The sequence below is a fragment of the Triturus cristatus genome, chromosome 2_2, assembly GCF_964204655.1.
Source record: "Triturus cristatus chromosome 2_2, aTriCri1.1, whole genome shotgun sequence".
NCBI lineage: Eukaryota > Metazoa > Chordata > Amphibia > Caudata > Salamandridae > Triturus > Triturus cristatus.
This window is the reverse complement of record NC_140582.1, coordinates 995,056,215-995,082,841: the sequence shown is the minus strand read 5'-3', so window position 1 is coordinate 995,082,841 and position 26,627 is coordinate 995,056,215.

Below are 26,627 nucleotides of genomic sequence, written 5' to 3'. Positions count from 1 at the left end.
TGCCACCTGTGTACTTTCAATGCCACGTAGTGCTTTTGGCCTTCCCCAGAGGATAATGTCCCTATGACAAAGGTGCAATGAGTTGGCTGCATACTATACCCTGTTCAAACAAGCCAAATTGTTCTAATGTGTGTCTCTGTGACATGGAGCAGGTGTATTGATGTTGTCTCACTTTGTCATCCTCACAGGTAGCCGCCTACGCCAAGGGGGAGATATGGAAGCGGGCCGTCAGGGCTGTGAGGTCGGTGGAGGGTCGCAGGCGGCGCCTGGCCCAGGTGAGGAAACGCTGGCAGGACATCCGGTGCTGGACCAGGAGGATCGCCCGGGTCCTGCTGGGGGACTCACCTCCACGCAAACACGGCGGGTGCCGGCGCCTGACCCACCAAATGAAGTGTGTCCTGGCGGTGGTCTTCCCTGACATGGATAGGCGGCTACAGGAGAAGCAGCAGCAGGAAGGGGGTAGGTACATGTGTGTTTGTTGTGTGTCACCAGCTTTTGGAAGTGCTCAGTCGCCTGGAAACACTGCCAGGGTTTATTTGTGCAGTGCATATCCTGTTCCCCCAAGTCACCCGGTGCTGTTCTTCCTCCCTTCCCCTCCTTGACATGTGTTCCCTGGTCTGTGTGTAGTCACTCTTGCACTAGGTAATCTAGGCTGCCAGTTAATCCAAGTGGCCAAAGCCTGCAGCATCATGTGTGGGGGTGGTCTGTGACATGGGTTGGGACCTTCCCTGTCCAGTTCAGTCATTTTGGGGTCCATGATTGTTGGCACTGATGCTGAGTCTCAACATAGGAGTGTGAGGCTTGAAATGAACAGACTTGCAGCATGCATGACCTATGTTGTGGCCTCAGACATAATGTGCACAAGGGGGAGATATGCATAGTGCGGGGACGGTTGCTCCTGTTGCAGTCAGATCTATCCAGGACCATGGAGCAGTGTGGCCACTGCAGTCCCCTGAGACACCTTTTCCTAGGAATCATGTGTGTCATCCAACACTGTGGACATTCTCTGTGTCTTCAGCATAGGTTGGGCTCTGTGGCATTTTACCCTGGCCTCATTTGTATTTACGTAAAGTGTGCTACATGTGTCCGCTGTACAGGGTGACCCAATGTGGCTTGTGCATACTCACTGTGGCTCCTCAGGTCTGGCCTGTGTGTGATGACAGTCTTAACAGACACTCAACAAGTATTGACCCAGTCATGTTGTGCAGGGTTTAATGTTTGTGCTTTGCAGCATGTGTCTAAAGTTTAAAGACATGGTTCATGCTCATCCTTTTTTGGCAACGGTGTGTGGTCCAGATGCTGTGCTCGACTGTCCACAGACACTTGCTTCTTTGTATAATTCGATATCAAGTTATTTGCTGTTGTGTCATGCTCTCCATTGTTTCCAAGTGGCATGGTGGGTCAACCAACTGTGTAGTGCAGGGCCTACATATGTGCGTAGTATTGTAGATGTTACTCATGATGCTTTTTATGCTATGCACTGTGACCTATGTAGTTTGGACTCATGTGTCATATGTATACAGGTGTCTGATTATTTCCTGTCTCTTCACCTTGCCCACAGCATCGTCGGGGGACACCGAGGGAGACACCGGCACGAACGTGGAGGAGGGATCCAGCACCGGTGCCACCAGTGCTGGGGAGTCTGGCGCAGCAAGTGGCACGGAGGGCGAGGGGAGTCAGGCAGAGGACCTGTCCAGTCCCAACACCGACTATGACGCTGACGGGTCCGAGGCTGAGATCCCAGAGGGGGCAGAGGCTGCTCCCACAGTTGAAAGCAGCACTCCATCTCTCGCCACCCCCTCCATTCCCATCACCGCCCTCCCACTTGCTCGGGTCCCTTCTGTCTGGGCCAGGTGACAACATGTCTCCTTCGTGCCAGGCACCGCACCCCCTGCCCCTGTCTCTCCTGCTGCCGTCAATGCCGAGTCTGTGGACATCCTGCAGCAGTTGCAGGTTGGTCAGACATCGCTGCTTAATGTCCTCCATGGCCACACCAGAGTGCTGACACAGATAGTGTCGTACATGGAGGGCATGTCAGCAGCGATGTCTGACCAACGGATGTTGCTGAGGTCCATGGACTCGTCACTGACGGCATCAGTGGGTCTCCTGCAGCGCTCCGTCCACCCCCTACCCCTGCACCATCCACACTTCCCACTCCCATGCCTGTCCCAAGCACACCCAGACATCCCCATGCACGCACCCCACCATACACAGGCAGCACACCAACAGGGAAGGCCAAGCGCACATCTCCTGTCACGCACACACAGGGGGAAGTAGGCACAACCACTGGGTCGGGGGGAAACGGCAGCCACGCAGCCACAGTGGGAGTCCGCAGTCCTCACGACCCACTTCCTCCCAAACCACTCCCCTTAGCTCCCCTGCCCAACAGTCAGACAAAGAGTCCTTCATGGCCAGTCTGTCCCTCAGCCCCAGTGTGACACCACCCCGCAAGCGGTCGAGGAAGTCCCCGGGCAGGGGAGTTGATTCCCCCCCCCTGCCCACACCCTCCCCCAGTAGCGCTGCAACCCATCGCTCCGACCCCCCCCTCCTTGGGGCCTGTGGTTCCTTCGGGTGCAGGGGAGACGCTGAAAGACCTTGCGACCGTGTGCAGCGCCATCCTAACCACCACCTTTGGCGCTGCCCCACCCCCTGTGATGGAGTCGTCCGTCCCTGCACCCACAACGCCTACCCTTGCCCCTCCTGTCCCTGCGGTGCCTGGTCCTTCCCCCCCCACATGATGCCCCCCCCTGTGGATGAAAAGGAACTCTGAACTGTGCAGGCAAGCTAGGGGAGACGCGTCCCAATGTGTCCCCCCCCAGGAGTTCGCATATGGACTGGCCTCTGGGCCTTGTATATAGTGTTCAATTCAAATATTATTTTTATGCTGAATAAAGCATTTTGCTTTTCATTTGCACACTAATGTTTTTCTGGTATTGCTGTTGGTGCTGCTGCTCCATGAGTTGGGGTGGTGATAATGTGTTAGGTGTCTGGGAAATGTTGTAGTGTGCTGCTCATGGGGTGGACCCTGGTATCTGCGAGCCATCACAAGGTCTCTGCAAACAATCTTTGGTCATGTAAGCTCTTACTGTATGGTGACATTGTCCCAAGGAGTGTTCCTTCCTCTGTGGCATCTGACATCTTCCCTGCAGGGTGTTTCCCAATTGTTGTGCTAACCTGTGTCTACATTTCCTTGGTGTGTGACGGATCCCTTCAACTTTGGCCATGCCTGCTCAGCAATGTCTCCACCTGCATCATCTGTGCCATCCTTGGTAGTCACTGTACTTGTGTATGGAGTATGTTGCCATGGCTTCATGTGGACATGGTCCCTTTTCCGCACTATGCATGTGTGTACTCCCAGCCCAGCACACATGTGTTACTTGTTCTGCAGGGTACTTGGGCACCTGACTGACAAATGTGGGCATTGTATCTGTGGGTACTCCACCCTTTTCCTTCCATGGGAGGCAACAACTTGTTGGCGATCCCCAGCGCCTGTACATTCCTATCAGTCCTGGAATGTGCATGACAGTGTGTGTTCCCTTAGGCTCTCTTAGTTCAGTAGGGTTTAACATGAGTATACAGTCGATGTTGCATGATCTCAGTGTGTGTATTGTGCTGCCACCGGCAGGGGTGGGTATGCATGTGTAATTTGTCATCACACCCACATGTGGTGTGTAATGCAGTGGGGGAAGGACATCCATCCTCTTGGGAGTGGGACACTGCTGTCAGTAATGTGTTGTCATGGCACTCTCAACATAGTCGCACATTGTGGAGGCCTTCTTGTGCCCATGGAGTTTTGGTCACCGGAGGATGATGTACACACCCCCATGTCTCTGTCCACTGCTGGGAGTCCTCTGCACCCACCCTATATATGTCTGGGCACTGCTGGGAGAGATAGGCACTCACCCCTCATATGTCTGGGCACTGCTGGGAGTCCTCTGCACCCACCCCTCATATGTCTGGGCACTGCTGGGAGTGATAGGCACCCACCCCTCATATGTCTGGGCACTGCTGGGAGTCCTCTGCACCCACCCCTCATATGTCTGGGTACTGCTGGGAGTGATAGGCACCCACCCCTCATATGTCTGGGCACTGCTGCGAGTGATAGGCACCCACCCCTCATATGTCTGGGCACTGCTGGGAGTGATAGGCAACCACCCCTCATATGTCTGGGCACTGCTGGGAGTCCTCTGCACCAACCCCTCATATGTCTGGGCACTGCTGGGAGTCCTCTGCACCCACCGCTCATATGTCTGGGCACTGCTGGGAGTGATAGGCACCCACCCCTCATATGTCTGGGCACTGCTGGGAGTCCTCTGCACCCACCCCTTATATGTCTGGGTACTGCTGGGAGTGATAGGCACCCACCCCTCATATGTCTGGGCACTGCTGCGAGTGATAGGCACCCACCCCTCATATGTCTGGGCACTGCTGGGAGTGATAGGCACCCACCCCTCATATGTCTGGGCACTGCTGGGAGTCCTCTGCACCAACCCCTCATATGTCTGGGCACTGCTGGGAGTCCTCTGCACCCACCGCTCATATGTCTGGGCACTGCTGGGAGTGATAGGCACCCACCCCTCATTTGTCTGGGCACTGCTGGGAGTGATAGGCACCCACCCCTCATATGTCTGGACACTGCTGGGAGTCCTCTGCACCCACCCCTCATATGTCTGGGCACTGCTGGGAGTGATAGGCACCCACCCCTCATACATCTGGGCACTGCTGGGAGTGATAGGCACCCACCCCTCATATGTCTGGGCACTGCTGGGAGTGATAGGCACCCACCCCTCATATGTCTGGGCACTGCTGGGAGTCCTCTGCACCCACCGCACCCACCCCTCATATGTCTGGGCACTGCTGGGAGTGATAGGCACCCACCCCTCATATGTCTGGGCGCTGCTGGGAGTGATAGACACCCGCCCCTATGTCTCTGTCCACTGATGTGGATCGTAGCATGACACCCACCCACCCGCCTGCCCCCTTGGTGCAGTACACTGCTCACCTGGGCATACACCACCCAATATACTGGTCAGATGCTGCACCAGGCCCTATCCCATCATTCATAGCGTGTGTACGCCTTGTTTCAATGATGTGCTGGTGACCTAGGGGTACACGTGATGCGCTCCGTACCCACGCTCTGAGAACGTGTGTACGGGTTGTACCACGCTTACCCCTCCGTCACCCCAACAATGGCGGTACGGCCCGTACCCACGTTCTAAAGCCCTGGGTACGGGCCGTACCACCATTCTTGGGGTGACGTAGGGGTACGCGTGGTGCGACCCGTACCCACGCTCTGAAGGCCTGGGTACAGGCCGTATCCCTACGGCACCCCAACATTGGGGGTACGGCCCATACCCAGGCCTTCAGAGCGTGGATACGGGTCGCACCATGGGTACGGGTCGCACCACACGTACCCCTACGTCACCCCAAGAATGGTGGTACGGTGGTACGGCCCGTACCCAGGGCTTTAGAACGTGGGTACGGGCCGTACCACGCATACCCCTAAGTCACCCCAAGAATGGTGGTACGGCCCGTACCCAGGCCTTTAGAACGTGGGTACAGGCCGTACCACCATTGTTGTGGTGATGGGACGTGTCCACGTCCACTTCCGTTGTGGCGGGGCGCAGGCCTTGGTGGACACGCCCCCACCCCCCCCCCCCCGAAGTGACCAGACCCTAGTGGGAAGGTATGTACAGGGCATGTTTACTTGTTAACTTGGGTGGGGGTTACGTTTCCTGCCCCCACCTTTGCCCCTGGGTGTTGTTCTGACCTTCTGCGGCATCTGCGGCGGTTCCTGTGCACCAGGTCGTAGGCTATGAGGGCCGGGATGACACGCAGGATGGGGTCCATGGCTGTCCGTCGCGTACAGGTGCTCCTTCTTCGCGTCGTCCTCAATTTCCCGGCAGTTTTTGGCTCCTGTAAAAAATGCTACGTGGGGAGTGACGTAGGCATGAATCGTACTTGCTGGTTCGTAAAACGCTGCCTCACTCCATCCGGACGTCACGTACGCGATGTCGGAATTGTGGGTATTTTTTAGACGGTCGGTGTTTTGTACGACTCGTACGGAAATGGCATTTCTGTACGAATCGTACTTGCAGGTTTGTAAGGTGGTTTTCCCGGGTACGAGTCGGACGGAGAATATACTCCGTACGACCATTCGTACCCGGGTTTTACAGGATCGGAATCGGCACCTTACTGTTTAAAATTCAGAACATGTTTATTTAATATTAAAAGCAAAATATATTTCAATTAAATGTCTTTACATTTTCATAGACTGGGCCTAAGATGTTGCTTTATTGCTCATACAGATATGGATTAGTAATGTCTCCAGATTATTTCATTGATTTTTACAATCGCAAATACAACTTCCTTTGCCCTTCGGTAGCACTTAGATGTGCTAAAGGTTGAGGCTCAGAGTCATCAATCACTCAACAAACCATTTCAAAATGCAACTCAGAGTTTTATTTGAACTATTGGTCTTTTTATGAGTTTGATAGTACGTGAATCACCATGCCCGCGTTTGCAGTCCAACCTCAGCATGCTTGGTGGCCTGACCGCCCTATTACAAGTTTGTCGGATTGCTTTTGCAAAGACCGCCGCTGAACCGCCAACACTGCAAGCCATCTGCACACCACTCCTGTTGGGAAAATTCAGCCTCCAGAGGGCGGTACATAAGAGTGTCACTTGCGCCAATATTACGAGTTGGCTTTTCGACAAGCTGACCGTGGTGGTGGGACCGCTGTATTCAGGTCATCGGAAATGAAGAGCTTGGAGTGCATACTCACCCCTTTCCTGTTCTTCCCATCAGAGTTTGATGTTGATCCCTTTCTCCAGATCCCCCTTCACAGCAGCATCTTTACCCAAGGAATACAACCCAGCCCGTAGCGATACACAGATAAGTGATCTTTGTACCATATACACATTGCCTGGGTTGCTCACATATGGGTCAGACTCCGGCAATGGGTAGATGGTATTTTTCTACATGTATCATACATTTATGCTCATTGGACACATACGCAGTTGAAATGCTCACATAGACATCAATATGTATGGAAAAACATTCACCACAGCCACAAGACGTCAGCAGCCACACAGCGGTCAACTCGTAATGCTGCCGGCACTGTGGTCTTCTGGAATACGCAGCCACGGTCTTCAGGCAGTTAGACTGCCAAACTCAAAATAATGCCCAAGGCAGCTGTCCAATGGTGATAAAACCTACACAAAACAAATTCACTATTCTCCTATTCAAAATACAAATGAAAGAATGCATGAATTAATGAATGATAGGAACTTGATAGTGCAGTACCACAAATTTAACTCCTTGCATGAGGAAACACAATCGAGTATACTTAGGAAAGAAATGGTGATATTTTATTTTCATTCCGAAGATGGGATAGCAGGGTTTTTTGTGGATGGAAACTAGGAGTATATGTAATAGATTGTATTACTATAGAAACAGACTGGTCCCTGAGTGATAAAAGTGATTTCAAATTGTTAAAATGTAAGCAAAAAGAATGAATACATCACTGTTTGCAATATATGCAAACATTACCTTGTTCTAAATGTTAAAAAAGTAAAAACTGGTGTTAAAGAAACAAATACAATATTTTTAGATGTGTTAAATATCTTGTGTTTTAGATTGTGTCTTCATGTATATATATATATATATATATATTTATTTTATTTATATATATATATATATATATATATATATATATATATATATATAATATATATTCAATGAAAAAACCAAAGGTTTCAGGGGCGTTATAGTTTGGAATTGGCATTTAAAAAACCTTAGAAATTCACTGAAAAAAACATAGGTTTCAGGGGCGTTATAGTTGGACATTTCCCTCGTACAAAACCCTAGAAATTCCCCTGTTATAGTTAGTTCAGCTAACTATAACTCGCGCCCTCGCAATGCACTGCTGCTGATGACGTCACATATTACATCACTCATGACATGGTCAGTGACATCACTGATGACATCACTGATGACATCTCAAATGACATCACTGATGACAGTGTGTTTCTGTAAAATTTAAATATGTTTTATATATTTATAGTGCAAGGCCTGTGGAAGAATGAGTGGGTGTACAAGTGTGTGAATGGATGATTTTCTAGGTGCGTAACTGACTCTATAAGTGAGTCATTAAATGTACCTTCTGCAGACTAGTGACTAAACTGTGTGAATGTCTGTATGTGTCTGTGTGTAGGTGTATAAGTGGCTACATGGTTTTGTGAATAGCTATATGAGTGTCTATATGGGTTATTGATTGGTTGTCTGAGTATCTGTATGGGTGCCTGAGTGTTTGTTTGGGTAGGGTGTGTGTGACTCTATGCATAGATGTGTGAGTGGGTGATTCTATGGGTGCATGGTTTTAAGAGTGCATCTGTGATGAACTGTATGATTGGCTGAGTGTATGTATGGGTGTGTTAGGGATTGAATGTATATCTCAGTGGTACATGTGTCACTAACTACATATGTGAAAGGCAGTATATATGCGTGTAAGAGTATATAAGTGGGTATATGTGAGAGTGTGTGATTGTGAGAGTGGCTGTATGGATGAGTGTGTGCTTGTATCAATGATTGTATAAGAGCGTAAGAATGTGGTACTATTTTTATGAGTAAGTGAACTTGAGTGTGTTTAACTGTATAGGTGAGTAAATTGGACTGTGTTTAATTACTTGCACGACTGACTAGGTATGTCAGTACCTCAATGGATGATTGGCGGTCTGTGAGTGTCTATATAGGTGTATAAATGCATATGATAGTCTTGAACGGAGTGACTGTAAGTATAAGTGACTGTACAGGTGAGTGAGTGGAGGTGTATGTAGACCTAAGAGTTAATGAGTGGGTATGTAGTTATTGGTATTGGAGTATCTATGGTTTTGAGAATAGACGTCTGAAATTTAGAGTTGGTGTATCAAAGGTTAAAATAGGGTGTGAGAAGATGCAGTAATTTATCACATGGATGATGTCATCAGTGATGTATGTAATTTGAGATGTAATCAGTGATGTCATCAGTGATGTCACTGACCATGTCATGAGTGATGTAATATGTGACGTCATCAGCAGTGCATTGCGGGGGCGCGAGTTATAGTTAGCTGAACTAATTATAACAGGGGAATTTCTAGGGTTTTGTACGAGGGAAATGTCCAGCTAACTATAACGCCCCTGAAACCCATGTTTTTTTCAGTGAATTTCTAAGGGTTTTTTAAATGGCAATTCCTAACTATAACGCCCCTGAAACCTTTGGTTTTTTCAGTGAATATATATATATATATATATATATATATATGTATTCACAGAAAAAAACATTGGTTTCAGGGGCGTTATAGTTAGCTGCCCATTTCACTCATACAAAACCATAGAAATTCCTCCATTATAGTTAGTTCTGCTAACTATAACTCACGCGCCCGCAATGCACTGCTGATGATGTCACATACTGCATCATTCATGACATGGTCAGTGACATCACTGATGACATCACTGATGACATCTCAAATGACATCACTGATGACATCACTGATGACATCATCCACTGAATGTGGTTTAGTTTGACATTTAAATATGTATTATATATATACCAATCTGTATTGAAGATTGAGTGGATACATAACTGTCTGGATGGAGGATTTAGTAGCTGTCTGACTGTCTTTTTAAGTGAGTAATTAAAAGTGTCTCACTTAATACATGGCTTAGTAACTAAACTATGTGAATGTGTGCAGCACTGTCTCTGTTGTTGTATAACATGCTGCATCAGTTGGTCACTAACTACATGAGTGTGTATATTAGTTATTGATTAGTTGGGTGAGTATTTGTATGGTACACTGAGTTTGTGTGTGGTTGGATGGGGTGTGTGTAACTCTATGCATAGATGTGTGAATGGTTAATTGACTAGGTGTATGGGTTTAAGAGTGCATGTGGAAACAGTTGTTTGGGTGCCTGGGTGTATTTATTTGTGTGTTGGTGAGCGAATATATGTTTTAGTTGTACATCTTCAACAAAGTAAAAAAATAAAAGGCATTGTATGTGAGAGTTGGTGTATATAAATAAGTATGTGTAAGAGTCAGTGATTGCGAGAGTAACTATATGAATGAGTGTATAATTGTAATGGTGCTTTTTTAACATATTAACGATGAGTTACTATGTGTTTGAATAAATGAGGTGTTGTTGGATAATTGTGTAAGAGAGTAAATTTAAGTGCGATAAATTTTTTTCATGAGTGAGTAGGATGACTGCATAACGGACTAAGATGACTGCTGATGTGTCAATGTCTATATATGTGTATAAGTGCATTTGATAGTGTTCTATTAATTAATGACTGCATGTATAGATGATTCTGTTGTTGAATGGGTAGTTATGTGTGTAGACTTAGGAATCAGTGAGTGGGTATGTAGTAACTGGTATTGGTGTGTCAATGGTTTCAAATATGGTACTCTGTATTTTACAGTGAGTGATGAAAGGTTATACTAGTGTATGATGAGGTGTATCAGATTGTCAAGTGGATGATGTCATCAGTGATGTCATTTGAGATGTCATCAGTGATGTCATCAGTGATGTCACTGACCATGTCATGAATGATGCAATATGTGACATCAACAGCAGTGCATTGCGGGCGCGTGAGTTATAGTTAGCAGAACTAACTATGACGGAGGAATTTCTATGGTTTTGTGAAATGGGCAGCTAACTATAACACCCCTGAAACCTATGGTTTTTTTTCTGTTAATTTCTAAGGTTTTTTAAATGCTAATTTCTAACTATAACATCTCTGAAACCTATGTTTTTTTCAGTGAATTCCAAAGGTTTTTTAAATGCTAACTTTTAAGTGTGATAGTAGTTATATCTATTTTTTTGTACTGATTTTCTACAGTTTTCTAACTGTTTATTTATAAATATTTTATTCATTAAATAACATTATATATTTTTCTGAAAATTGCAAAAAAAAATGTTTTTTAATTAAAACTGAAATATTGATTAATTTTCTTGTTTTCATTTTTAATATATTTATATTATTTTCTTTAAAAAAAATTCAATTTTTTTTCGGAGTCGCGCACTCAAAGTGTACACAACACGGTGGGTGCGCGCATTCTAGCCGCCATTTTAGAAAAGTCATGCAGGATCCGCGTATGGTGTGCGACAGCTGCGTGTTTTTCAGTTACATCATATACATTTAATATCACGTAATATGCGCGATTGGTATGCGACCAGTCTGCGACTCCTGCTCCTGCACATTTGCGACACATGCGCATTACGGTACGAGATGTTTGCGCGGTTGCGGGTCCCGCGTGACATCATATACGTGCTGGGGCGCGCTGGGTGCGCGACTCCCGGAAAAAAAATGTATGTTCCAAAATGATATGTATGTGTCTTTAATATACATATTAAGGCAAGAGATTATGTAAGATATTCATCAAAATAATATATTTGTACTTATAATAAACTTATATTATGTTTAAATATATTTTCGTGAAGTCGGGTGCGTGCATCGTGAGTGCAGAAAACCAAGTCAGCAGAGCTGCTGTAGATCCAGAGAACCAGGTCAGCAGAGCTGCTCTAGAGCCTAAGAACTAGGTCAGCAGAGCTGCTCTATAGCCAGAGAACCAGGTCAGCAGAGCTGCTGTAGAGCCAGAGAAACCAGGTCAGCAGAGCTGCTTTAGAGGGAGAGAACCAGGTCAGCAGAGCTGCTTTAGAGCCAGAGAACCAGGCCAGCAGAGCTGCTTTAGAGCCAGAGAACCTGGTTGGCAGAGCTGCTTTAGAGCCTAAGAACCAGGTCAACAGAGCTGCTCTAGAGCCAGAGAACCAGGTCAGCAGAGTTGCTTTAGTGCCATAGAACCAGGCCAGCAGAGCTGCTTTAGAGCCAGAGAACCAGGTCAGAAGAGCTGCTCTAGAGCCTAAGAACCAGGTCAACAGAGCTGCTCTAGAGCCAGAGAACCAGGTCTGCAGAGCTGCTGCAGAGCCAGAGAAACCAGGTCAGTAGAGCTGCTTTAGAGGGAGAGAACCAGGTCAGCAGAGCTGCTCTAGAGCCAGAGAACCATGTCAGCAGAACTGCTTCAGAGCCATAGAACTGGGTCAGCGGAGCTGCTTTAGAGCCAGAGAACCAGGTCAGCAGAGCTGTTGTAGAGCCAGAGAACTAGATCAGCAGAGCTGCTCTGTAGCATAAGAACTAGGTCAGCAGAGCTGCTCTAGAGCCAGAGAACCAGGTCAGCAGACCTGCAGTAGAGCCAGAGAAACCAGGTCAGCAGAGCTGCTTTAGAGAGAGAGAACCAGGTCATCAGAGCTGCTTTAGAGCAAGAGAACCAGGTCAGCAGAGCTGCTCTAGCTGACACTGACTGACTGACACTGACTGACTGACACTGACTGATTGACACTGACTGACACAGATTGACTGACACTGACACTGACACTGACACTGACTAACATTGATTGACTGACACTGACTGACTGACACTGACTGACTGACTGACACTGACTGACACTGATTGACACTGACTGACACTGATTGACTGACACTTACTGACTGACACTGATTGACTGACACTGACTGACACTGATTGACTGACAATGACTGACTGACTGACACTGACTGACACTGACTGACACTGACTGACTACTCTCTACTACTCTACTACTGACTCTCTACTACTCTCTACTACTCTCTCTCTACTACTCACTCTCTACTACTCACTCTCCACTACTCTCTACTACTCACTCTCTACTACTCTACTACTCTCTACTACTCACTCTCTACTACTCACTCTCAACTACTCACTCTCTACTACTCTACTACTCACTCTCTACTACTCACTCGCTACTACTCTCTACTACTCACTCTCTACTACTCACTCTCTACTACTCATGCTCTACTACTCTCTACTACTCACTGTCTACTACTACTCTCTCTACTACTCACTCTCTACTACTCTCTACTATTCACTCTCTACTACTCACTCTCTACTACTAACTCTACTACTTTCTACTACTCTCTACCACTCACTCTGTACTGCTCACTCTCTACTACTCTCTACTGCTCACTCTCCACTACTCATTCTCTACTACTCGCTCTCAACTACTCTCTACTACTCACTCTCTACTACTCTACTACTCTCTCTACTTCTCATTCTCTACTACTCTCTCTCTCTACTACTCACTCTCTACTACTCTCCACTACTCACTCTCTACTACACACTCTCTGCTACTCGCGCTCTACTACTCTTTAGTACTCACTCTACTACTCACTCTATACTACTCTCTACTACTCACTCTCTACTACTCCACTACTCTCTACTACTCACTCTCTACTACTCACTCTCTACTACTCTACTACTCTCTACTACTGTCTCTCTACTACTCACTCTCTACTACTCACTCTCTACTACTCTCTACTACTCACTCTCTACTACTCTCTCTACTACTCTCTACTACTCACTCTCTACTACTCTCTACTACTCACTCTCTACTACTCTCTCTCTACTACTGTCTACTACTCACTCTGCTACTCACTCTCTACTACTCTCTAATACTCTCTCTCTGCTACTCACTCTCTACTGCTCCCTACTACTCACTCTCTACTACTCACTCTCTACTACTCTCCACTACTCACTCTCTATTACTCTCTACTACTCTCTACTACTCAATCTACTACTCAATCTCCACTACTCTCTACTACTCACTCTCTAATGCTCACTCTCTACTACTCACTCTCTACTACTCACTCTACTACTCTCTACTACTCACTATCTGATACGTTCTCTACTACTCTCTATTACTCACTCTCTACTCTCTATTACTCGCTCTCTACTCTCTACCTCGCTACCTCTCTCTACCTCTCTCTCTACTACTCTCTACCTCTCTACCTCTACCTCTCTACCTCTACACCTATACCTATACACCTCTACCTCTCTATCTCTGTGTACATGCACACATATGCACATATATATATATGCATATATATGCATACGCATTTATATATATGTATGTGTATATATATACATATATAAACATATAAATATAATCTGCATATCTATATAAATATAAATGCATGCAAACATATACTTACACATATATGCATACATATGCATGGTATGTACATGAAAGTTTGAAAAACTCTAATACAATCAAAGCTAAAAAGCCATCTAATTACAAACAGAATTGCTTTAACTTAAACGAGGATGAGACCTGTTGCATTTTCAGTGCTTGTTTACTTTGATTCCATCAAGAAGGCATTCAGATGTGTCACACATTTGCCATAAATTCTGAATGGTAGCACTCTAGTTGCTCATTAGATCACTGTAGTAAAGCTACTGCTCAGCAGGGAAGTCTGCTGCTGGTATTCAAAGTGCATGTTTCAGTCTGCATGTCAGAATTTTTTTATGAAATGGAAGAGGATTTGAGAAGTCAAAACGTGCCCTAATCTTTCATTCTGCAGCACTAATCATAATTTCTATGGCAAAATGAACCCCCTCATTTTGTTCCTTTGCAAATTAAATGTTTTAAGTGTTACCACTTTATTCCAATTAAGATGGCATCAGGTGTGCCATACTTTTGTCATAAGTAAGACTGTTAGCGCTCTAGTTGTTCTTTAAAACACTCTGGGACATTCTGTCATTGGGCTGTCATTGGGCTATAATTGGGCTATAATTGGGCTACATCTCGGTGATATTTGTGCTACATTTGGGCTCTTTTGTCTCTGGTGGCCATCTTGGGAGACTTATTTGTTTTGAAGTTTCCTAATTTCCTAATTTACAACAGTCTCCTCAGTAGGAAATACTTTCAGGTTTTTTACTTTCATTCCATCAAGAAGGCATTCAGATGTGTCACACATTTGCCATAAATTCGGAATGTTAGCACTCTAGTTGCTTATTAGATCACTGTAGTAAAGCTACTGCTCACCAGGGAAGTCTGCTGCTGGTATTCAAAGTGCATGTGTCAGTGTGCATGTCAGAATTTTTTAATGAAATAGAAGAGGATTTGAGAAGTCACTCAAAATGTGCCCTAATTATCTTTTTTCCGCACTAATCATATTTTCTATGGCAAAATGAACCTCCTCATTGTGTTCCTTTTAAATTAAACTACTCACTCTCTACTACTCACTCGCTACTACTTTCTACTACTCAGTTTCTACTACTCTCTCTCTACTACTCTCTACTACTCTCTACTACTACTCTCTACTACTCAATCTCTACTACTCACTCTCTACCACTCTCTACTTCTCACTCTACTGCTCTCTACTACTCTTTACCACTCACTCTCTACTACTCTACTACTCACTCTCTACTACTCTCTACTACTCTTTTGCTACTACTCCCTCTCTACTACTCACTCTACTACTCTCTACTACTCACTCTCTACTACTCTACTACTCTCTACTACTCTCTACTACTCACTCTCTACTACTCACTCTCAACTACTCACTCTCTACTTCTCTCTACTACTCACTCTACTACTCTATACTACTCTCTATCACTCACTCTCTACTACTCTACTACTCACTCTCTACTACTCTCTACTACTCTCTACTACTCTTGCTCTATTACTCACTCTCTACTACTCACTCTACTACTCTCTACTACTCTCTCTCTACTACTCACTCTCTACTACTCACTCTCTGCTACTCTACTACTCACTCTCCACTACTCACTCTCTACTACTCGCTCTCTACTACTCTCTATTACTCACTCTACTACTCACTCTCTACTACTCTACTACTCTCTACTACTCTCTCTTCTACTCACTCTCTACTACTCTCTACTACTCACTCTCTACTACTCACTCTCTACTACTCTACTACTCTCTACTACTCTCTGTACTACTCACTCTCTACTACTCACTCTCTACTACTCTCTCTCTACTACACATTCTCTACTACTTGCTCTCTACTACTCACTCTACTACTCACTCTACTTCTCACTCGCTACTACTCCCTACTACTCACTCTACTACTCACTCTCTACTACTCTCTACTACTCACTCTCTACTACTCCACTACTCTCTACTAATCACTCTCTACTACTCACTCTGTACTACTCTCTACTACTCACTCTCTACTACTCTCTCTCTACTACTCACTCTCTACTACTCTCTACTACTCAATCTCTACTACTCTCTCTCTACTACTCTCTACTACTCACTCTCTACTACTCTCTACTACCCTCTACTACTCTCTCTCTACTACTCTCTACTACTCACTCTACTACTCATTCTCTACTACTCTCTCTCTGCTACTCAGTCTCCACTACTTACTCTCTACTACTCTCTACTACTCACTCTCTAATACTCACTCTCTACTACTCACTCTCTACTACTCACTCTACTACTCACTCTTTACTACTCTCTACTGCTCTCTACTTCTCACTCTCTACTACTCTCTACTACTCACTCTCTACTACTCACTCTACTACCCTCTCCTACTCACTCTCTGCTACTCTCTCTACTACTCTCTACTACTCTCTCTCTACTCTCTACTCTCTATTATTCATCCTCTACTCTCTACCTCTCTACCTCTCTCTACCTCTCTCTACCTCTCTACCTCTACCTCTCTACCTCTACGTCTCTACCTCTACACCTCTACCTCTATACCTCTCTCTCCCTCTCTCTACACGCACACATATGCACATATATGCAAATGCATTTATATATATGTATGTGTATATTATCTACTGGCGGTCGCCAGTAGATAGTTATAGTTAGGACCAGGTTTCCATAGGAAATCTCAAAATTCTATTTTGAATAACTTTGGCACCGGTTGATGAATCCTCGCGAAATTTTCAAAACTAATGGGGCGCTCCGCTCAGCTCCTACCCTGAAAAGTCTCGGGGTGATTCGTCAAGCGGGGGCCGAGAAAAAAGGGAGGTCCCAAAACGCGTTTTCTCCATGCATTTTCCCATAGGACCTTTAGTCGAAGGTACAGCCCGAACGGCTGAACAGAATTACTTGAAATTTGCCAGAGAGGTAGTCCTCAGGTCAGGCATGTGACTTTTGCATATATGGAGTCAATCTGTTCAGTAGTTCCTGAGAAAATTGCAGTTAAAAGTACATAGATATCTATAAGCGCGCACCGTGTGCGCACGGTGCCGTGCGCGAGCTAATTCTGATTGGTGGTTACATGTCGGTCAACGTTCGAATCGGTCGAAATCAGGAAGAGTCGGCCACCATTTTGTTCGTTTTGGGTGCGACACTGAAAAAGAGAGGTGGCGAATGTGAAAAGGGGGCAGGGTAGAGAGTTCCTGACCCCCTAGCCTTTGTCAGGGGGTCCCTGAAGGACCCCGAAGGGTGAAAAAAACATTTTTTTATCTTTTTGTTTTCAATCGCGGGGTGCGTGCACCGTACGCGCACCAAAAAATCGCTGTGTGCGCGCACGGTGAAAAACCTTAAAAAAAATATATAATAATACATACATAACTTAGCATTTAAACAAACGTACAAATTTACTTAAAAAACCATAGGTTTCACACATGTTATAGTTAGGTGGACAATTCACTCTTAAAAAACCAATGAAATTCCCCCGTTATAGTTAGTTCAGATAACTATAACTCGCACGACCGCCACTCTATCACAAGGATGATGTCATCAGTGATGTCATGAGTGATGCCACTGACCCTGTTATGAGTGATGTAATATGTGAAGTCATCAGCAGTGGATTGCGGGAACGCGAGTTATAGTTATCTGAAATAACTATAACGGGGAAATTTCATTGGTTTTTTACGAGTGAAATGTCCACCTTATTGAGTGAATTTGCAAGGTTTTTTAAATGCTAATTCCTAGGTGTGAAACCTATGGTTTTTTAAGTGAATATATATATAAACATATATATAATCTGCATATCTATATAAATACAAATATAAATGCATGCATACATATACATATATGCATGTTATGTACATGAAATTTTGAAAAACACTAATAAAAGCAAAGCTAAAAAGCCACCTAATTACAAACAGAATTGCTTTAACTTAAACGAGGGCGAGACCTATTGCATTTTCAATGCTTGTTTACTTTGGTTCCATCAAGAAGGCATTCAGATGTGACACATTTGCCATACATTCTGAATGGTAGCACTCTAGTTCCTCATTAGACCACTGTAGTAAAGCTACTGCTCACCAGGGAAGTCTGCTGTTGGTATTCAAAGTGCATGTTTCAGTCTGCATGTCAGAACTTTTTATTGAAATAGAAGAGGATTTGAGAAGTCAAAATGTGCCCTAATTTTTCTTTCTGCAGCAATAATCATAATTTCTATGGCAAAATGAACCCCCTCATTTTGTTCCTTTGCAGATTAAATGTTTTAAGTGTTACCTCTTTATTCCAATCAAGATGGCTTCAGGTGTGCCATACTTTTGTCATAAGTAAGACTGTTAGCACTCTAGTTGTTCTTTAAAACAATCTGGGATTTCTGTCATTGGGCTATACTTGGGCTACATCTCGGTGATATTTGTGCTACATTTGGGCTCTTTTGTCTCTGGTGGCCATCTTGGGAGACTTGTTATGAAGTTTCCTAATTTCCGCATTTCCTACAGTCTCCTCAGTAGGCATACTGTCAGTTTTTTACTTTGATTCAATGAAGAAGGCATTCAGATGTGTCACACATATGCCATAAATTCAGAATGTTAGCACTCTAGTTGCTCATTAGATCACTGTAGTAAAGCTACTGCTCACCAGGGAAGTCTGCTGCTGGTATTGAAAGTGCATGTTTCAGTCTGCATGTCAGAACTCTTTAATGAAATAGAAGAGGATTTGAGAAGTCTCTCACAATGTGCCCTAATTGTTCTTTCTGCAGCACTAATCATACATTCTATGGCAAAATGAACCCCCTCATGTTGTTCCTTGTTAAATTAAATGTTTTAAGAGTTACCACTTTATTCCAATCAAGATGGCTTCAGGTGTGCCATACGTATATCATAAGTAGTTGTTCTTTGGAACACTCTGGGAATGCTGCAGTAGAACACAAAGGAATCAACTGACAGTCTCTGCCCTTGTTGGATGTACATGTTTTACTGAGAATGTCAGACTTCATTCTCACATGACTAAGAAAGATAATGTGAATTTACAGAAAATGTGCTCTCAGTTTAGCTTATAGATCACCTTCCAAACCTCTGTGGGAAAAGCATGAGAAAATAGTTTTCTCTCAAACATGATTCATGATATCCCAGCAGAAGGCTTTTTCACATGGTAAAATCCCCTTAGAACATACCACAATTCCTAAAATGAGTATGGTACCATCAACAAATTATTTATAATGTAACTAAAGTCTTAAAACCTTCTATTAACTGCAATGCTTTTTAATGAGGTGCTATCATGTATATTGGTCCCAAGATGGCTCCCAACACTTCTTGGATGAAGTGCTGACAGCCAATCAGATCTCACGATGAGATGTGTGGTTCGGCTCCGCCGAAATATATATGTGATTTTACTTTTGATTTTCTCAGGAACTACTGAACGGATTTACACCATTTAAGCAAAAGGCATGACTCTGAATCAAGGTCTACCTTTCTGCCAAATTTGGTGTAATTCCGTTCAGCAGTTCGGGCTGTAGCTGCGTCAACAGATCCTATGGGAAATTGAATGGGGAAAAAGCGTTTTGGGACCCCCCTTTTTTTCTCAGCCCCTGCTTGATGAATCACCACGAAACTTTCAGGATAGGAGCGGACCGGTGCTGGCCAAAAGGTTGGAAAATTTTGCGAAGATTCGTCAACCGGCGCCAGACTTATTGGGAATAGAATGTTGCGGATTTCCTATGGAAAATAGGTCCTAACTATAACTACCTACTGGCGACTGCCAGTAGGTAATATATGCAGTATATATGTGACGGCTGAAACGCGTAATGGCAGGCGAGGAGGAATAAAGCATCTTTGAAACTATACAAAGAAGGTCTACGTTCGTTCTTTTTTCCTTGGAGAAACCTGTGAGCGAAGAGAGCTCATATATATATATTACCTACTGGCGGTCGCCAGTAGGTAGATATAGTTAGGACCCTGTTTCCATAGGAAATCCGCAACATTCTATTTGGAATAACTTTGGCGCCGGTCGACGAATCCTCGCGAAATTTTCAAAATAGGTGGGGCGCTACGCTCCGCTCCTACCCTGAAAGTCTCGGGGGGATTCGTCAAGCAGGGGCCGAGAAAAAAGGGGGGTCCCAAAACGCGTTTTCCCCATGCATTTTTCCATAGGACCTTTAGACACAGCTACAGCCCGAACGGCTGAACAGAATTACTTGAAATTTGGCAGAGAGGTAGCCATAAGGTCAAGGAAGTGCCTTTTGCAGGTCTGGTGTAAATCTGTTCAGTATTTCCTGAGAAAATAGCATTTAAAAGCATATATATATGTGGGCGGAGCCTAACCACAAATCTCATCCTGAGATCTGATTGGCTGTCAGCACTTCATCCAAGAAGTGTTGGCAGCCATCTTGGGACCAATATACATGATAGCACCTCATTAAAAAGCATTGCAGTTAATAGAAGGTTTTAAGACTTTAGTTACATTATAAATCATTTGTTGATGGTACCATACTCATTTTAGGAATTGTGGTATGTTCTAAGGTGATTTCACCATGTGAAAAAGCCTTCTGCTGGGATATCATGATTGAGAGAAAAATATTTTCTCATGCTTTTACCACAGAGGTTTGGAAGGTGATCTATAGGCTAAACTGAGAGCTTATTTTCTGTAAATTCACATTATCTTTCTCAGTCATGTGAGAATGAAGTCTGACATTCTCAGTAAAACATGTACATCCAACAAGGGCAGAGACTGTCAGTTGATTCCTTTGTGTTCTACTGCAGCTTCCCAGAGTGTTCCAAAGAACTACTAGAGCGCTAACAGTCCTACTTATGATAAACGTATGGCACACCTTAAGCCATCTTGCTTGGATTAAAGTGGTAACTCTTAAAACATTTAATTTAAAAAGGAACAAAATGAGGGGGTTCATTTTTCCATAAAAAGTATGATTAGTGCTGCAGAAAGAAAAATTAGGGCACATTTTGAGTGACTTCTCAAATCCTCTTCTATTTCATTAAAAAATTCTGACATGCAGACTGAAACATGCACTTTCAATACCAGCAGCAGTTTTCCCTGGTGAGCAGTAGCTTTACTACAGTGATCTAATGAGCAAAAAGAGTGCTAACATTCTGAATTTATGGCAAATGTGTGACACATCTGAATGCCTTCTTGATGGAATCAAAGTAAAAAACTGAAAGTATTTCCTACTGAGGAGACTGCAGTAAATGAGGAAATTAGGAAGCTTCATAACAAATAAGTCTCCCAAGATGGCCACCAGAGACAAAAGAGCCCAAATGTAGCCCAAATATCACCCAGATGTAGCCCAAGTATAGCCCAATGACAGAATGTCCCAGAATGTTCTTAAAAACAACTAGAGCGCTTACTGTCTTCATTATGACAAAAGTAAGGCACACCTGAAGCCATCTTGATTGGAATAAACTGGTAACACTTAAAACATTTCATTTAAAAAGGAACACAATGAGGAGGTTCATTTTGCCATAGAAATTATGATTAATGCTGAAGAAAGAAAATGAGGGCACATTTTGAGTGACTTCTCAAATCCTCTTCTATTTCATTAAAAAATTCTGACATGCAGACTGAAACATGCACTTTTAATACCAGGAGCAGACTTCCATGGTGCAGTAGTTTTACTACAGTGATCTAATGAGCAACTAGAGTGCTAACATTCAGAATTTATGGCAAATGTGTGACATATCTGAATACCTTCATGATGGAATCAAAGTAAAAAACTGAAAGCATTTCCTACTGAGGAGACTGCAGTACATGAGGAAATTAGGAAACTTCATAACAAATAAATCTCTCAAGATGGCCACCGGAGACAAAAGAGCCTAAATGTAGCCCAAAATCACCCAGATGTAGCCCAAATATAGCCCAATGACAGAAGTGTGCAAAACACTTATTATTTTGTGTTTTTGCAGTGTTATATAGTGCAGACTTGTCAGGTATTGGAGTGCTTTACATGAGCATCGGTTACATCACACAAGAACAAATTCATTTTGGTTGTAGACATGGGGAGACTAAGTGATTTGACCAGAATCACAGAATGTCGAGCTGAAGCAGAAACTTCAACCTGGTTCCCCAGTTGCAAAGTCTGCAGTTCTGGAAGTAACACCACATCCTCTCCCCTAAGTGCAACATTTAATCAAGTGGTCAACTGGATAAAAAAACATAAAGATAACAAATAATTTAAAAGTGCTTTGTCGCTATTTGAAAACTCAGAAAATATGTCCTTATTTTAGTCTTTTAGAGCACTAACCATAATTTTGATGCCAATAAGACCCTCTCATATATGTAATTTCTAAAGGAAATGCTCTAGGTATTACAGTTTTGATTACATCAAGATGATGTCAGGCGTTCCACACTTTTGTAATAAATATAGAATGTTAGCAATCTAGTTGTTCATTAGGATACTGTTGAGAGGCAGAGGCCAGGGGCACGGACTCTGAAAATTGAAGGCAGGTAGGAGGGTGCAAGGGCAACAATTTAACCACACTGAGCAGGCAGGAAGGGCCGTGGAAGCACAACAGACTATGGAGGGCAGTGGAAAGGGGGGCAGGGGCAACAAACCAACAATACAGGACTTGCAAGAGAGGCTGTTGGAGGGAAGATCTATTACGGGTCAAGGAAGCTAGGGGCGGTCCCCAGATCCCCGGGAGCCACCACAGAACTGAGCAGGAGAGTGAGTCAGGGACAAAAGGGGCACCTTAATTTGAGCCGGGGTGCCTAGGAACGCTTGCTCCAAAAATGAAGAAAACAGACATATGAGACATGGAATTGGAGGCAGAATACAATGGCAGTTTAATGAGAAGATGCAACTTCAAAGAAACCGCAGAATAGAGACATAAAGTACAAAATACAGAATCCAGATAATCATACAGCTGTCATAATATTCTCTGTATCTCAATTAATGTACTGACAGAGAGAGAGAGAAAACACATCTATAAATGCATAATGAGAAACAAGTTACACCAAGGAAAATGTTACCTAGGAACACTCACGTTTACTCTTAGAGCAAGCATTCCTGCAATTACAATACAAAATCTTTTAAATGCAAAAGTAAAGAGAACAATGGTTAAACATAACATGACATTTCATATAGGTAAAATAGAATAAGATACTTCAAGCAAAGCAGAGCAAGACATTTTAAGCAAAGGAAGACAAGAGCTCCCAGCTCTTGGGGAAAACCTGCACTGCCTGTTAACCTACATACAGACGGCGAGGTAGTCCGTCGATATCTGTGGGTGCTCCCTTTTTATATCATTTTGTGGGCTCCTTTGCACGCTACATCTACCTACGTATGCTACCCAAAAGCTTCGTCTGCAGATTTTACCAGACATTTCGTCATTTACCCACTTAATGCTGACAATGGACTGGGTGAAAAGGTCAGTCTCTCAGGCCAATCGCTTATCGTAAGTTCCATAGAGCAAGCAGAAAATAATGGGTATTGTACGGGAATTCAATATATTCATGTATAAAATCTCCTCAGTTCTCCTAACTTGACGCTCTGCGGTTGCCACTTCCTTAAAAGCGGGAAACCTGCCCAGGAAGCAAGTACCAGTCCAGGATGCAGCCTACTGTATGTCGACAGCTTCAGGGGGATGTTGAACTTTGATACCGAGCACGGAGCACTCGGGTAGGGTGGGGGCTACTAGTTTGGATCAGAAGGCCTCGCAGACCTGCCTTCAGACTGCTATACACTAAAATTGCAGAGCTATGGTCAATTTAACAAAGAGGCCTACATATTGAACAGAAGGGCCTACACAGGGGTTTTATGCTGGCTGAGTGGTAAGGATGTCTCAGGATAATTATATAGCAACACAGGACCCGCTGGTCAATTTAATACGGCCTACAAATGCAGCTGGCAGGGCAAGGACAAGGGTCTCATACTTCAGGTGTGGACAGAACGGGCCAGGGGCCCCCTGTGATACAAAATCTACCCTCCTTCAAGGCTGTGGCAATGTAATAGACCATTGTGGGCAGAAGGAAGAGGCAATGGTAGTACAACCATACATGCCAACAGACCCGATTCAGCCAGGAAACGTCCAATGTTTTTAAGCTCAAATGGGCTTTATTTGATCTGTCTCCTGTCTACAATATCCTCTTTTTCAATGTAACTCAAAGGGGAAAATCAATACCCCAGTTTTTTTTCAAAATCTCCCTCTTACCAAGTTCAAAATGTTCGCAAGTATGGTACATTGGATCATGGAAGGAAATGGGATAGGGACATGGACTTGGATAACAGAGGACAGGAGGGACATGGAGAGGTGCACCAAACTGACCCTGCAGGGCAGGCATCAGGGTTTGCAGCAGCACAATACACCACACAGGGCATGCAGGACGGGAGTGCAGCACAACAATCCATAGAAAGCAAGAGGGAGGGGACAGGACCATGCACATGGACAACAGAGAACAGAGGGGCAAGAGGCAATGGTAGCTAGCTGACCATAATGGACAGACAGGAGAGAAAGCTGCAGTATAACAGACCATAAAGGGCAGGAGGGACGGATCAGGGGCATTACAATGGAACAGACAAGCCAGGAGGGAGGGAGTAGGGCTGGGGGCAAGGGGGCAGGGCAGGAGCAGAAAGATAGCCATGGAGGTCAGGCAGGATGGGCACTAGAAGCAAGACACACCATGAAGAGCAACAGTGAGACTGTGATGGCATACAGGGGCCATGGCAGCACAGAAGACCATGCATGGCAAGTGGGAGGGTTAGTGGCAGCACAATGGCTATGATGGGCAAGAAGGAGGGTGGAGGGGCATGCACAAAGGACGATGGAGGATAGAAGGAAGGGTCAGGACCTGTGCACAGACAAGAAAGTTCAGGGGAAGGGACCTCACAACAGACCACACGGGGCAGGCAGGAGGAGCAGTTGCAGCACAACAGACCAGGGAGGGCAGAAGGGTGTGGCAGTACAATGGACCATGTAGGACAGGAGGAAGAGGATAGGGGCATGGCATGTGGACAGGCAGGGTGGAGGTGGCAGGGACAGGTTACAGTCATCTGACAATGCTAGGCAGGTGGGAGGGGAGTGGCAGCTCAACAGAACACTCAGAGTAGATAGGAGTGGCAGGTCCATGGGACATGGTGGGCAAAAAGGATGGAGCAGGGGCATGCACAAAGACATCGGAGGGCAGGGGGAAGGAGAATAGGGGCAGCAAGCTAAGCACAGAGTTTAAGCAGGAGGTCAATGATGGGGCATAGAATTGGGCAATGGAGGGCAGGAGGAGTGGACTGGTACATCATACTAAATTGAGGGCAGTGGCAGCACATCAGACCATGCATGGCAGGAGGGAGGAGGCTAGTCCATGGATTCACACAACAGAGGATAGGGAGGAAGGGGATGGGGCAGCAAGCTAACTGTTCAGAGAAGGCGGGTATTAGGAACTTTATTGTTTTTAAAACATTGTGTCTGTGCGAACTACTTAAAATATGAACAAGTATGCAGCATAATCTCACTTTTATTCAGGAAGAAGAGGACGTTTGTGACTGTGACTCCGGGCTCACTTGGCAGAAACACCCCCTGACCCTCCACCCCCTATCGCAAAATGTAATGCCCGTGAAAAGGGTAGGTGAACACAGTGTTATATAGAACATAGTCCTGAGAGCACGATTGAAAATGAAAACTAGATATAGTGTATGGTATAAACTATGCACCAAAAAGTGTGATATAAGATGAACCGGGCGTGAAATATAATATGCAATACATTGTGCGCAATGACAGATTCATGGGAGAGCGCGAGATAGCACAGGCACTAGCGCGTGCTATGCGATATGCGCCTTGGAGTGTAATATGCACAGGGCAGTGTTGTGTAACCTAACTAGTCTCTAAAGTTGTAATATAAAATATGTGCTGGGGAGTGTAACGTTGCATATGCACTGTGACAAAGATATGGATCCCAGATTGTAATATGTATGGCATAGCACTGTGCGTTATAACATAGGCATCAAGAAAGGCACGTTAGATGGGGCAATATAACCCGTGCGAAGACAAGTGTGGCATGACATATTCACGGGGTGGTGCACTAGCTAGTGGAATACAACACAGAGGTGTGTGGCACTCGGCAGGCAATGGTGGGTGTAACACAGCATTGGGCTCTGTCAGGAGCACGCTGTGACTCTCAAGTGATGTTCGTCCCCTTTCCAGAGAGTAAAATAAAAAGTATTACACATCCGGCAGTGGATGTGTGTTTTATTAACCGTGAGGGGGGTTTCTTGCATAGTTTTGGTCGAATTTTTGTCGAATCCCCTTTGAATGGCTTGGTGTGCATGTGTATTAAATGTGCCCGTCAATAGCTACCCATGTTTGTATAAATAAACGACAAGGGTGTCTACCAGGATTAGGCACGGTAGGGCATCAGACATGTCAGAGCTTCACTAGTGGTGTAAATACATTCCACGTGGATTCATTGCATGCATAGTCGCCTTTTAATGAATATCACGCAAATCGTCATGGTGATAGGTACGTACGGTTTGTCCAGCATGTCCTAGGTGTGTCTATAAATATATATTTTTTTTAAATAATAAAAAACAGTGGCCGGCCCTGGGGATTGGAGTCAAAAAAATATAATTAGGAGACTGGCCCTGGGGGATGGGGTCATCAGGGCCAATAAA